Below are 13,923 nucleotides of genomic sequence, written 5' to 3'. Positions count from 1 at the left end.
CTCATCACTAAGGGCTTTTCATCTAAAAACAAGGAGGTCATTGTTCCACTGTACTCATCCCTCATTAGACCCATCATAGAGTACAACGCCCCATTTGGCATGTACCTTACAAGACATCTGCAACAACTGGAAAGGCCGCAGAAACACCTCACTAAAAGAATCACAGGCCTAAAGCAGATGCCCTTTGCTGACCGACTAAAAAACTCCAGCTATACTCTGTTGCATATCGTCTACTCAGAGGCGATCTCTGCTTAACATACAAGGCCATATCAAACCCAGAGCTGTTAGGCATGCTACACCTAAAGAAATCCCAATCCATCAGAGCCACATGCTCCAGGGACCTAAACCTTGTCATTGCAATGAACAAAACATGCCGGAGGGATAGGTTCCTGACCCAGTGACTCCCCATACTCTGATGTAGACTGCCCATACATGTCAAGCAGAGCACCTCCTTGGCCCTCTTCAAAAGGAACCTTGACAATTGGATGGGAGATAAGAAATTTACCCCGGGGATCACATCATTTGCCCTGCTAGAGATGGGTCCAGGGAAGTAAATATTGTGGGAAGAAATAGCCAGGGAATTGTTATGGCTAGACTTGTACAGGCCCTAGGGCTGATAGCCTAGTACTAACCTATGAACCTATAAAAAGTCATTAGAAGCAACATTTTACATGCAAAGTCATACAGTTATTTTGTACCCCTCAGGCCAATTTATAGTGTATGTGGCAGAAATCTTGAGTCTCTTTGACATCCAGACATCTAATCTGTTTGCATGTTAAAAACACAAGTACTAATTTAAAATACTCAGGCTCAGAATGTCATAAAAAGACAGCATGGTTGCTATTGAAAGTAATTGCAAGTTCTTCACTGTGGTGTGAAACATAATGTACCAACTAAAATTAATGGTTGATATCTAATATACTGCACTCCGTGTTAAGTTTTCCCTGTATAAACTATACTTTTCTGTACAGGAAAATATTTTGAATCAGTAACACACAGCTTGAAAGTAGAACTTTAAATATTTTCAAAGTACAGTATTATGAGTAATAAAAGGTGAGTTTGCCATTTCATTCTAATTAAGAAAGTATGGGAAGATTGTTAGGCCTTCAGTGATATGATAGCACATTGATGCTTTTTTTTTCCTAAAGATTTTTATTAAAATTTACAACTAAATAACAGAATGTAATATTGCAATATATACAGAAATTGAATACATAAACGAAAACAAATAATACAAGAAAAAAGTAACAAATATAAATATCTACATAGTGCTTGCTAAGGTAAAAAGGTTGAAAAATTAAAATTAATTTATGAGATAATCTTTCATTTCTAGTTATTCAGTGTCTGTTTATTTCATCCATGAGTTGTAAGAAGTATGGTTCTAGTTCTTCTTTCTTTGATTGACAATAGCTCTAGATGACAAGCTTCAGTTGCAATGTTGGGAAATTCTTTTATTGATGGAGTTGATTCACTTTTCCAGTTTTTGGTGATCACTGTCCTTGCAATTGATCATTGATGCTTTTTCCAAGAGCAGCAGATTTCACTACTACTGTAGTGTTCAGGTGAGTAAAATGGCATTTTCACTTGTAGGTTGCCTGTGCATATATGTGTGTGTATGTGTGGGGGTTGCAGTAGGAAAATCTAAAGACTGAATAAAATCTTCCTTCCACACAACAGGCATGGGAGATATACTTTGGTTTGAATGTAACTAGTGAAGTTAAGAACAAAGAAGCGAAGAAAGGGGAAAGCAGGCAAGTATAACAAGGTGAACAAGCTGCTAAAAAAGGAAATTAAGACAGGAGTTAACATTGATCATCAAAACTTATAAAAGAAACTTCATAAAAAATCATGGAGAATAGGAAAAGTTTTTTTTACTTATATTATGAAAGGAAATGTCTCAGATCTTAAAGTGTACTTTTTTTGAACAAGAAGTACAGATCGAAGATAATATGAATATAGTCAACCTCTTCCGTGACTAGTTTTATAATCCTCATTTTACAGATTATGTAGTATTTCTGTAATATGGAAGATACTAGTCCAGCTATTAGATTATCTCGTGAAGTGAGATTGAAACCATCCTAGGTAAATTAGATTTTATAAAGGCTTCTGTAATAGATGGAATTACAAATGGGGACCTAAACATTAAAACAGCATTTAAAACAACTTTGAAGATCCAACTTCAGCCCTGCTACAGCAGTACATATATACCTACTAGACAGTAAGTAGCAATAGTAAAACTTTAGTTTAAAAGAAAGGGTTCAGGAAGCAAAGTAAAGAATTACAGACCTATAATTCTCCTATAAAACACTGCTAAGTCATAGAATAGATAGTGATATTAATAAACATTTGTAATGTTTTGCATTACTGAGCTGTTTTAGGTTTTCAGTGGTCTGGTGTTTCTGTTTTTGATTGTATCTGTATTTTTGTGTAATATGTTGACTTTTTACAACCAGCATCCCTCTGAAAATGAGCTCTGCCCAGCAGGGCTCCCCAGGTTAACAAAATATAAATAGATAAATAAAAAATAACATCTATTAACAAAAATAATAATGTCTATTGGCATGTATGTGTAAAAGATTGTTTGCATACAGTTTCTAACCAGCTTTTTTAGAATGGCATAGTTGCTATAACCAGTAACAGGATGAAGGTCGATGACACCTATATAGATTTATCAGCAGCTTTTGACAGAGTAGACCATGTACTAGTAGTCAACACATTAGATGTTTGTGGTTTTACTCAAATTATTAATTAGATAATTTGGTTAAATAATTGGAGCTGTCTGATATTTTATGGAAGTACACACATTAAAGCCATTGGGTATGGCTAAGGGTTTCCACAAGGCTGGTTTCTGGGTCCTCATCTCTTCTATCAGTACCTGTTTCTACTTCACCTTAAGATTCCAGCCCATATTTATTGCATAGGTGAATTAACAACAATGAGGACTGTATGAGTCTTTAAAATTGTTTTGATAACTTGGCTCAATGGGCCAAAAGTTACAACATGAATATAAATACAGACAAAACCAAACATATGCTATATGAGCCCCCGTAGTACCTTTTTTAGGCAAGGCTCAAAAGTCAAACTCACCTCCATAAACAGCAAAATTAACAAAAAATTGAGGGTTATGCCACTCAATGCCAGGAGTTTAAATCTCAAAATGCACGCGCTCTAAGCACTCCTCAGTATGGAGAACATCGACATCTGTGCAGTAACTGAAACCTGGTTCAAGGCCCCAGAGAGCACCCCAGTACTACCGGGCTACAACTCATACCACATGTTTCGACCACAGAACACGGACCGAAACACAAAAGGAGGGGGTGTATCCATATTCATCAAGGATACCTACACCTCCAGGTTAGTGGTGCAGCATGATACCTCTGAGATCGTCCATGTGCAACTAACATTGGGCAAATCAGCAGTGTAAATTGTGGTCTGCTACAGATCACCCTCCATGACCCAGGACCACCACTCTACCTTTCTGGAGACACTGGAAAACATGAAGGTCCTACCGAACACCCTGATATTGGGCAATTTCAATTACCCTACCATTAACTGGGAAAACTACTCGAGTACAAACTCCCAGGCCCAGCGCTTCCTGGAATTCATCAGCTCAAATGGCCTGGATCAGCTGGGAAACTCCCCTACCAGAGGTGAAAACATATTGGACCTGGTCATCACCAACATGGGCGATAGGTGTTCCACATCGGAGGTCAATCCGTCACTTGTCAGATCAGACCATAAACTAATCACTCTGGTTGTCCACAACCCACCACCACCCACAACTAAGGAAACCACAGTAAAAAACATTTCTAAAACAAACTTCACATTACTTAAGACAGAGGTGGTAAGTTTCACAGCCCGCACGCTAAAGGATAATGCTGCCCAAGATGCAGAAACCTTTACAAATGCACTCTATGAGCACCTACAAGGATGCATGGATCATGCTATCCTTAGCAAAACCAAGACTCACTCCTCTAAGAGAAGGAAACCAGTTTGGTGGACCCCTGCCATAAACAGGCTATACAATAGAAGGAGGAAACTAGTTAAGAAAAAAACAAATCCCCAAGAAGGAAAGACATCCTTGATCAGTATCAGCAAGAAACTAAGGTCCCTCATAAAATCATCCAAGGCTAACTTCGAAAGGAAAATAGCCAAGGATTCAAAAGATAACCACAAAGCCTTCTTTAGCTATGTTAAGAATCTAGGTGGCAACTTACAGATATGCACTGAACTACTGCAAAATAGTAGAAAATATACTGAACCTACTGATATTGCCAACATCCTGACAGATAGATTCAGTGCAAACTTCACCCCCCTCTCACCTCCAAAAGGGCCCACAACAATACTGTAAATGTGTAGTGTCCCGGAAATCACAGATGCACAGGTGAAAACAGCTCTTTCAAAAGTCAAAAACACAGTGTCAGTGGGGCCAGATGGTGTCCCAGGCTGCGTCTTGCATGAACTACAGAACAAACTAACCCCGTACCTAAACACACTGTTCAACCTCAGCCTCTCCATAGGCTACATGCCCATAGAATGATGCACAGCAACAGTTATTTCTCTCCACAAAGGAGGGGCCACAACTGACCCTGGTAACTATCACCCCAAAAGCCTGACTAGCCTGGTCTGCAAGTGCTATGGAGCGCATCATCATGGAACTCATTGACAAAGACATTGGGAACCTCCAAACACTTGACCAGACCCAGTTTGGTTTTGTTAAGGGCAGATCATACCTACTAAACCTGGTTGACTTCTTCGAGACAGTCACTAAGGCCATAGACGAGGGAAAGGTGGTTCACACAGCCTATCTTGACCTCGTCAAGGCCTTTGACACCATTCCCCACTCTGGTATTACAGGAAATACTCACCAGCCAGAACATAAACCCCTACGTCACGAGATGGGTTGCCAACTGGCTTACAGACAGAACTCACATGGTAAGAATAGCGGGCTCTAGGTCCTACTCTATACTAGTCACAATTGGTGTCCTGCAAGGCTCGGTCCTGGGACCCCTACTGTTCAGCATATACTTCTCAGAAGTACAGGCAAACACAGGAGGACTATGGCTAACCACGTTTGCTGATGACTGCAAACTGGGAGCCATAATTGACTCTCTGGCTTACAAGGACATCCTCCAAAGAGGCCTTACTGAGATGGACACCTGGTGTCAAAGTCATGGCCTCAAGCTAAATGCCAAAAAATGCATAGTCATCCAGTTTGGGAAAAACAAAACATCCACGAATTACCACATAGGTGGCAGCCCCCTTAATACAGAAGAGGTAATAAGAGATCTGGGGACCCAGGTAGATAGTAATCTCTCCTTTGACGATCATGTTGCCAAAGTAATTAGGAAATCCTTCTATCTGGCCCATCTAATTACTAAAGGGTTCGCATCTAGAAATAAAGAGGTTATAGTGCCCCTCTACTCGTCACTCATCAGACCCATCATAGAGTACAATGCTCCATTTGGGATGTACCTCACAAGATACTTCCAACAGCTGGAAAGACCACAAAAGTACCTCACCTAGAGGATTACTGGCTTCAAACATATGTCCTATGCAGCCCGACTGAAAGAACTCTGGCTGTACTCATTGGCATATCGCTTACTCAGAGGTGATCTCTGCCTGACTTACAAAACCATGTCCAACTCAGAATTGATGAACATGCTTCACCTAAAAAATTCCAAGTCACTGCGAGCCATGCGCTCTAGTGAGCTAAACCTCATCACAACAATAAATAGAACATGCTGAAGGGATAGAGTCCTGTCACAGAGACTCCCCATGCTTTGGAACAAAATTCCAAACTAAATTAGGCAGAGCCCCTCACTAACACTCTTCAAGAGAAACCTTGACGAGTGGATGGGTAACAGAAAATACACCCCTGGGATCACTTCATTGGCTCTGCTTGACAGAGGATCAGTTAATTAATCAATGGGGCAGCGAAAGTCGACACACTCTGCCTAGGCTTATAAATGCCCTCGGGCAGATAACCTAGTACCTACCTATGAATCTATGAATCTGTGACAATCATAACCAGATCTAACACAAGATTCCTTAGGTACCTGCTTTTGGACTAGTAGTAGCAGGGGTCCCCATCAGTGGTACCTGATGGATCATTCACAATGCCAGCTTGTTGGGGGGGGGGACATAAAAATGAGAAAGCACTGTTATTACTTTTATTAATTTACGTTTTTAGAAAATATTTGACTGCAGCTATACAGAGCATATAGATGTTCCCACCCCCTTTGGCTCAGTAAAACAAATGTGTGGTCATCTTTATATTTTACATAAGGTATGAGTCTTGATCACCACTCTAAAACAGAGGCCAGCCTTCTTACTGGGGCAGTGGGTGCAGTCAGTGGGGTAGTGATGCTGGTATTGTTTGGTAGGGAGTTCAGTGGCAAACAGGAAACAATTGTAGCTGTAAAACTTGCACAGCAGGTTTCTCTGTTTTTTTTTCTATTTTGTTAATTTTTTTTCTGAAAAAAATAGAACTTCTGACAAGCTGACTGGATACATTTACTTTGTTTATTTTTGTTAAGTCTGACAGCCACAGCAGAGAAGCAGGCAGCTTCTAGTAGCAGATACCAATTTCTGAGAATGGGTCTGATTTACACCTCTCACATACCCATGGTTTTAACTCATATTTTGAACTGCCTTCATAAAAAGTTTTGATTTTCTGATAAATCACTGAGGATTACAGTCAGTCGATAATGCCAGCCATTAGAGTTTTGTGCATCTTATTGTTTAGAAAAATCATATTTATGTACAACTTGTTGTTCTATTTCAGCTTTTTAAAGTTGTTTAAAGAACTCCGGTCCGCTAATGATTTGGCAGTAGATTTTCACGGTGCCAAGTTGCCAGCTCGACGCCCAATCTTCAACAAAGGCACGCCCATTCACGCATGTCTTTCAGAATGCCACTTGACCCCCGGGGAGGACCAGTGAAATATTTAATTACCCCTGATACTGGACTATTGTCTCCCCATTATATTTGGATTTGTCCAGAATCATTGAACAAAGAATTTGAGAGGTATGTTCTGAGTGACCTTTATTGGTCTTCAGTAAGAGGGGTTGTAGAATTCATTAAATAATGTAAGGCATTTTAGTTTCAAACTTTATAGTCTTCAGAAAAACACATTCTAATGCAATGCCTGTTATTCTAACAACTTTCTAAGTATATGAGTACAGTAATTAAAATCTCCCTGATTTTGGGCCTTTGATCTGCATCTCTTATCAGGCACTACTGTACTGCTCTCAAATGTTCATGACTTCCCCTCATATTTTTGATCTGTTCCTTATAGTGGTAGAATTCAGTTGGTGGATTTTTGTCTGGCAAGTTATTAAGGACTGCAGTCAATAAGTAAAGAAAGATACTTGCATGTCAGTCATTATTCTTCAGAAAAAAGAATGATACTGCAAAATCAGTTATTTTAGCCATTGTCTAGCAATATAAAAATATGTCCCTAATTTTAAACCTTTGTTCTTTGTTATTTTAGCAGGTACCTTTCTAAGGTGTTTTTTCAAGATTGTCTGGACACAGCTTTTGTTTTATGAGCTTTTGAGTGTGGGTTGCCCCAGTATTTATTACCCCAGATTATTTTCTTGCTGTGGACTCTTCCCCACCGCCATAGTTTAATGACCCTGTATGTTTTCTTTACCGTGATCAGTGGGAAATCTGCATAATATTTTGTTGTGTATGATCTGAGGTTCTGGTTTCTTTGGGTTTATGGCTTTTTGAGATAGAGTTGAGGCTTCTGTGGATGCAGACTTCAGAACATCTGCATACATAGTGATGTGTGTGTGTGTGTGTGTGTGTGTGTGTGTGTGTGTGTGTGTGTGTGTGTGTGTGTTTCTGTGTGTGTGCGTGTTTGTGTGTGTGTGTGTGTGTGTGTGTGTGTGTGTGTGTGTGTGTGTGTGTGTGTGTGTGTGTGTGTGTGTGTGTCTGTGTGTGTGTGTGTGTGTGTGTGTGTGTGTGTGTGTGTGTGTGTGTGTGTGTGTGTGTGCGCGCGCGCAATGGGTGGGGATTATGCTGAGAGTTTATCCTGAATATTCTAGATATATTGCTATTTTCAATCTCACACATATTCCAAGTCTACACAGATTTAGTGTATTTTGTATGAACATGTCTGTGCCTCCTATCATCTTCTGTTGCTGTTTGTGGAGAGATTCCTGAAAATGTCACCAGAAGGTCCTCATAGTTTGGGATGGACATGACCAGTTTCCACTCACAGGGTCATTTTCTTAGTCCCCTTCTGTTTTGATAAACAGGTCACCAGTAGAATATTGTAAGGTATCAGTCATGAGGGGCATGACAGATGTCATAGGGAGACATTTTTCATATTTAAAAGTTGGTATTGTAATAGCCTGTACCCCCCATGGAAATATATACGTCATAAAAACAGTTATTTTAACGTATAAGAAAATTATCTACATTTACCATATTCAATAGGGATAGCTTTAACATGCTAAGTGTGACACCCTTGCCCTGGCCCAGCAATCAGGGAGCCTCAATCCTCACCACTAATTACCAGTGAGGGGCGTCTCATATAGGAGGAAAGGATAACAAATACACACAGTAAGGTGCAATTTCCCTTAAGAGCACACAGAGATCACAATCATCCCGGGGCTGGTCGCTCCCTTGCTCTCCAGGTTCCCAATAAGACTCCCCACTGGCACAGCTATAGGGTCCAGATCTCAGCCTAGTGGGCAAGCTAAAACCTCCAGCACCCTGTCTGTCCAACTAGTGCTTCATGTCCCTGCCCAGGTAGCTGACAGACACACACACACACACACACACACACACACACACACACACACACACACACACACACACACACACACATGCACTTTGAGAAGAGTTTATATAACCACACAGACACTCCTGGGGAAGGCTGGCACAGGTTCTCTAGCTGTGCCCCTTTTTCCCAGACTGTATGGTAGTACCAGCTGCCACCACCCACTAATATGTATCAGCTACTCAAAGGTCCTTAAATGGGTGTCCAATTATTACTGTGCAATATTATTATCCAATTGGTAGTATAGCCCAGGGCTAAAGTTATTGAAATGGCTTTGTACAATTTTACCAAAGGGATGCAAGTACTCTAAAGAGTTTAAATTATCTCTACAAAAACAGCCACAGTTGGAAGGGTTTAAAAATATTTAATAACATATAGTCAAAACACAAGACAATACATTTTACTACACAGTGCTAGTCAAGAGTTCAGAGATCACAGAGAAATACATAAAATAATTCAGTAGTACACTTCTGACATCACAGAAAAAACACTTTGTTTAATCTTTCTAGTTTATAGTTATTTCTAAGAGAAAACACAAGTCTAAGATAAACTTACATATAGAGCAAGACAGTGCTGGTGAATTGGATGGTCAAGACAAAAATGCTTAATGCTCTCTGATTCTCTCTGTTTTTTAAATCACATTCCTGGTTCACATTACATCATTCTTCACACTTCCCTGAGTTACATTACATCATTCTTCACACTTCCCTGGGTTCCCAGGCTAACAGAAACTACATTTACATTCTTCACCTCTGGGCAGAAGCCAGAGCAATATAGGACATTTATGCATGCAAGTTCTGGCCATTAACTCTGGCCTTAAAACAATAGGGAGGATGCCCCACTCTAGACTCACTGGCTCCGAGTTCTATCATCAAATGGTGACAACATGCTTTACTTGGTCAGTAGAGTGCACTGTTGTTACATTTTTTTCCAGTTCCACATGTAACACTATTTTTACCATTTAAGATAACAAGCCTGTGGTTTACATTAATATTTACAGATGACAGAATTATCTCCAAAATTCTATCTGGCTAGGCTGGCAGCCTTCATCTATCTTCATCCAATCTTCACACTAAGCATGGCTAGAATGCATGATGTCAGTATTTATTTATTCATTCATTCATTCTGGAAAGCATACCATAGATCACCATATATATTTGGGGAATTTTCTGCTCATTCCAAATTTGTAACTGCATGATATCTGTGTTACATGTGTGCATACATATAACTGTCATGGTTCAGGTTAAGTAGGAAATTAAATAAAAAGCTAGTCAAGTGTCTCTTTCATTTTAATGGCTTGTTAGATGCACTTTATGTAAGTGCAAGAATAACATTTTACTGTTATTCATGATTAATCTGCTATCACTGTGCCAGTTTTTATCAAATGGTCATTTTCCATTAAAATTTGAACTAAAAATTAAATTGAAATGTCAGTGATTATTGTAAATATAAAGCAAAAAATAATATGCACATTTATGTATTATGTATTTATTTATTTGACATTTGTTAACTGAGTTAGTCCATCTGAGCCAATGGCCCATTTTCAGTGGAGACCTGAGGAGAAAAGCTCCAGCAATACAGACATAAAAAGATAACATAGTAGACAATATACAAAACCCAAGAAAAACAGTGCAGTGATACAACATAAGCAAAAATTACATATGCAGTAATAAGGTGAAATGAATAACTAATAAAAGTAAAACAAAATGAAGTAAATACATGTAGTACATTTAAGTATTTACAATAATGACATATCTTTCCCAAGTAACACAATGTAGTTTTGTCTAGTAAGCATATTTGTCATTGACTTATTAGATGTAGACAGGTAGTAAAAAGAAAAAGAATGGAAAATGCAGATTATGGAGGATTTAGGCAAGGACAGGCTTTTGAGTTCAGAAAGTAGTGCTCAACTTCAGTTTTAAAGCAGCTGGAACTAGTGATGCTACAAATGTGAGGTGGTAGCCTATTCCACGCAAGGGACACAGAGTGTTTATAGAGGAGTTTACCATAAATTTTGTTGGGTTTATAGATGTCTAGAAGGTGCTGGTCGGAACAACAAAGAGACCGGTTAGGGTATAAGGGTATATTTCCACAGATGAGAAGGAATTTTGGGTGACAGAAAGAAGTTTAGGGATGTTGTCAGCACAAGAGATAAGAGTAGAGTCATCAGCATACTGTATGAGCAAGGAGGTGTTGTAGGAGGAGTAAAGATGATTGGTGAAGATGTTGAATAGTAGTGGGCCAAGGATTGAGCCTTGAGGGACACCAGTTTGGATAGGTAGGAAAGAGGAGCAAGCAGATTGCCATCTGACAGACTGGAGCCTATTTGATAGACAGCTTGAGAACCAGTGAATAGTAGAGGGGGAGAGATTAAGATCAGTAAGCTTAGTAAGTAGCTTGGAATGGGAGACAGTATCGATAGCTTTACAGAGGTCGAGAAAGAGGCAAGACACAAGGAGGTTTTTGTGTGTGGCTTCAGCAACAGTGTGAGTGAAGGATAGGCAGGCAGTGGAGGTGCTGTGGTGTGGCCTAAATCCATGTTGAGTGGGAGTCAGAAGATTTTCATTAATAAAGTGAGTTAAAAGCTGATTGTGAATACATTTTTTGAGGATTTTGGATAGAGGAGATGGGAAGGCAATGGATCTGTAGTTAGAGGCCTCAATAGAGTTCCATTTTTTGTGAAGTGGAATGGTGTAGAAAGATTTACAGATGTCGGGGACAGTAGACTCTTGGATAGATCTATTTACTGGGATAAAGACATGATAGGCTATGGAATGAGCAGATAGTTTAAGAAAGAGGGGAAGGAGGTTATTGGTAGAGGGGAGTACAATGTTTCAGGTTTAGCAGAAGTGACTTGATGTAGGCTGTGGAGATGGGGTTAAGAGAGAAAGTGGTTGGGCTGCATGTGTAGTGAGTGGTGGAGTGGTGTGAGGGTGGTTATGGCTTTGGGAGGGTTGGATAAGTTTTTGAATAGATTTGATGAAGTGCGTATTAAGTAAGGTGGCAGTTTCTAAGGGAGAATTATTAGGGTAGGGGTTGGGGCTGGTTGGTTGACCTGGATTTAAGATTGTATTGATGGTATGCCAGCATTTTTGGGGGTTAGACTTTTTGGAGAACTGGGGATTATAAAAGTAAGTTTTCTTGTCTTCGTTAATTGTTGTTCTTTCCAGATTTCTTAGTTCTTTATATTTTTATAGGAATGTTGCTTTTTAATATTTAGCCATTTTCTTCCCCCAATTTTTGTCTCTTTCTTTCATGAGAGATAGGGTGTTTTTGGTGAGTCAAGGTGAGTACTTGGCTTTGATTCTCACATTTCTAAGAGGAGCTAAAGAATCAAATATATCACAAAAAATGTGATTAAAGTGTAGAACAGCTTCATTAAGAGGGAGGTACTTAAGGAAGCCCCAATTTATGGAAGTGAGCCTGTTATTGTAGGTTTAAGGATTGAAATAAGAAAGGTTGCGACACTCTCTAAAATGGTGGAATTTAGCTATTTGGGAAGAGTAATGTTGGACTTGGATAGGGAGGTGGTCACTTAGGGAGTTGGGCAGGGCTCTGGAGTCATGATATAGGGTGGGGTCAGAGGTAAGAATCCAGTCTAAGGTGGTATCTTAGGTATTGTTGTTGTTGAACTGGGTAGGAGTTGTGATAAGTTGATGGAAGCTGTGTAGGTTGATTTGAAGAGAGGGAGATGTAGAGGATAGTTTTTGCCAGTTGATATTTGCGTCACCTAGTAAGGTCTCATAAGGGATATTAATAGAAATCCATGCTAGAATAGATTTGAGGATGGGAATGTTTCCAGCTTAGATATAGATAGAGGCAATGACAAATTTCTTATGGGGGTTGAGGTGACAGTTTAGAAGTAATAGTTCAACTGGTTGAAAGTTAGGCAAAGATATTGCTGGGGAGATAGGTTAAGTAGTTCAGAATACATAATTGCGACATCTCCACCTTTTTTGGTGGTTCTATCTTGGCGATAGATGTTGTAGTGGGGAGGTAGTATTTCAATGTTAGAAATATGTGGTTTTTAGCCAAGTTTCAGATAGGGCCAGGATGTGTGGTGATTGGTGGGTGATCCAGGAGTGCAGTTCTGTAACTTTATTAGGTAGACTTTGTATGTTAATAGCAAAGATAGAGAGATGTTTAGTGAGACAGGTGTTTGTTGTGATTGGGCTAGATGGGCCTGGGTTGGGGTGGATGTCGCTGAATGATGGTAAATTGTTAGATAAAGAGGAAGGTTTATTTGCATAAAGGTAAAACCCAGTGGGTTTGTATTTAGATTTGAGAGATGTGATAGAGACAGAGAAAAATTTTATTTTGATGAGATGTGTGAAGGAAGAGTTAAAGAGAGAGTAGCAAAATAGGAAAGTCAGGGAGGGTTCCTTGTGGAGTATAGGAGAAGTGTGGGGTGGGCTTGAATGTAAAAATTAAGCTGTGTATGATAAGAGGTAAGTAAAGAGAGGTACATAAGCAGGACTGATGTGAGGTAGTGGGGTTATGGTTTGAAATGAGATAATGATAGTAGAAGAATGGCAGAGAGCTAGGTAAACGTGTGTGAGGAAGAGATTATTTACCAGGGAGGAGAGAGGTGAGAAATAAGATGAAAATGATGGATAGGGAGTATTAAGGAGAGATTAATTTACAAGATAGAGAGGAGTGAGCAAGAAGGGAGCATTAGTAGGTTAAGGGAAGGTAGAGTCAAAGGCTGGAGTTATGCTAAGATGTTGTGAGTGTGGGGCAGATAATGAGAGGGAGGGGGATGAGAGAGTGGGTTTGTTGTGTGGGTAGGTATAAAGAGTAATTGATATATTAGTGGATGTAGGGAAGGGATAGGAAGCTATTTGGAGAGGAGTGGTAGGAAATTTACAGAAGACAGCTATGATTGGGTAAGTGGGGAGAGTGTGAGGGGTTGGAAATGAGGAGTAGCCAGTATAAATAAGATGAAAGTCGGGGTGGGAGGGAATGGGGTAGGGTAGAGGAGCAGAGTGAGCCCGAGCATAGCAAGGGCGAATGGAGCGGGTTGGGCCAGGAAATGGCAGTCACCACAAAAAACAATCAGCAGGCCAGGAGGGAAACAGTAAGGAGCACACAGTGAGAGATAGCATGTAAGTAGAAGAGGTAGGGAGATG

The 13,923-nt window shown here is 39.8% G+C and overlaps 1 protein-coding gene across 7 annotated transcripts in view; it reads left to right on the top strand.

Annotated features, from left to right (window-relative positions):
* The window catches only part of LOC122815712 (troponin T, slow skeletal muscle-like), a 361,457-nt gene that overhangs the window by 55,981 nt on the left and 291,553 nt on the right, over positions 1-13,923 (top strand). The window lies entirely within an intron of this gene.

Source organism: Protopterus annectens, chromosome 11.part0, assembly GCF_019279795.1.
Source record: "Protopterus annectens isolate FY-2018-M chromosome 11.part0, PAN1.0, whole genome shotgun sequence".
Lineage (NCBI taxonomy): Eukaryota > Metazoa > Chordata > Ceratodontiformes > Protopteridae > Protopterus > Protopterus annectens.
The sequence above is the reverse complement of the archived record's forward strand: the minus strand, read 5'-3'. Positions and strand labels throughout refer to the sequence as shown.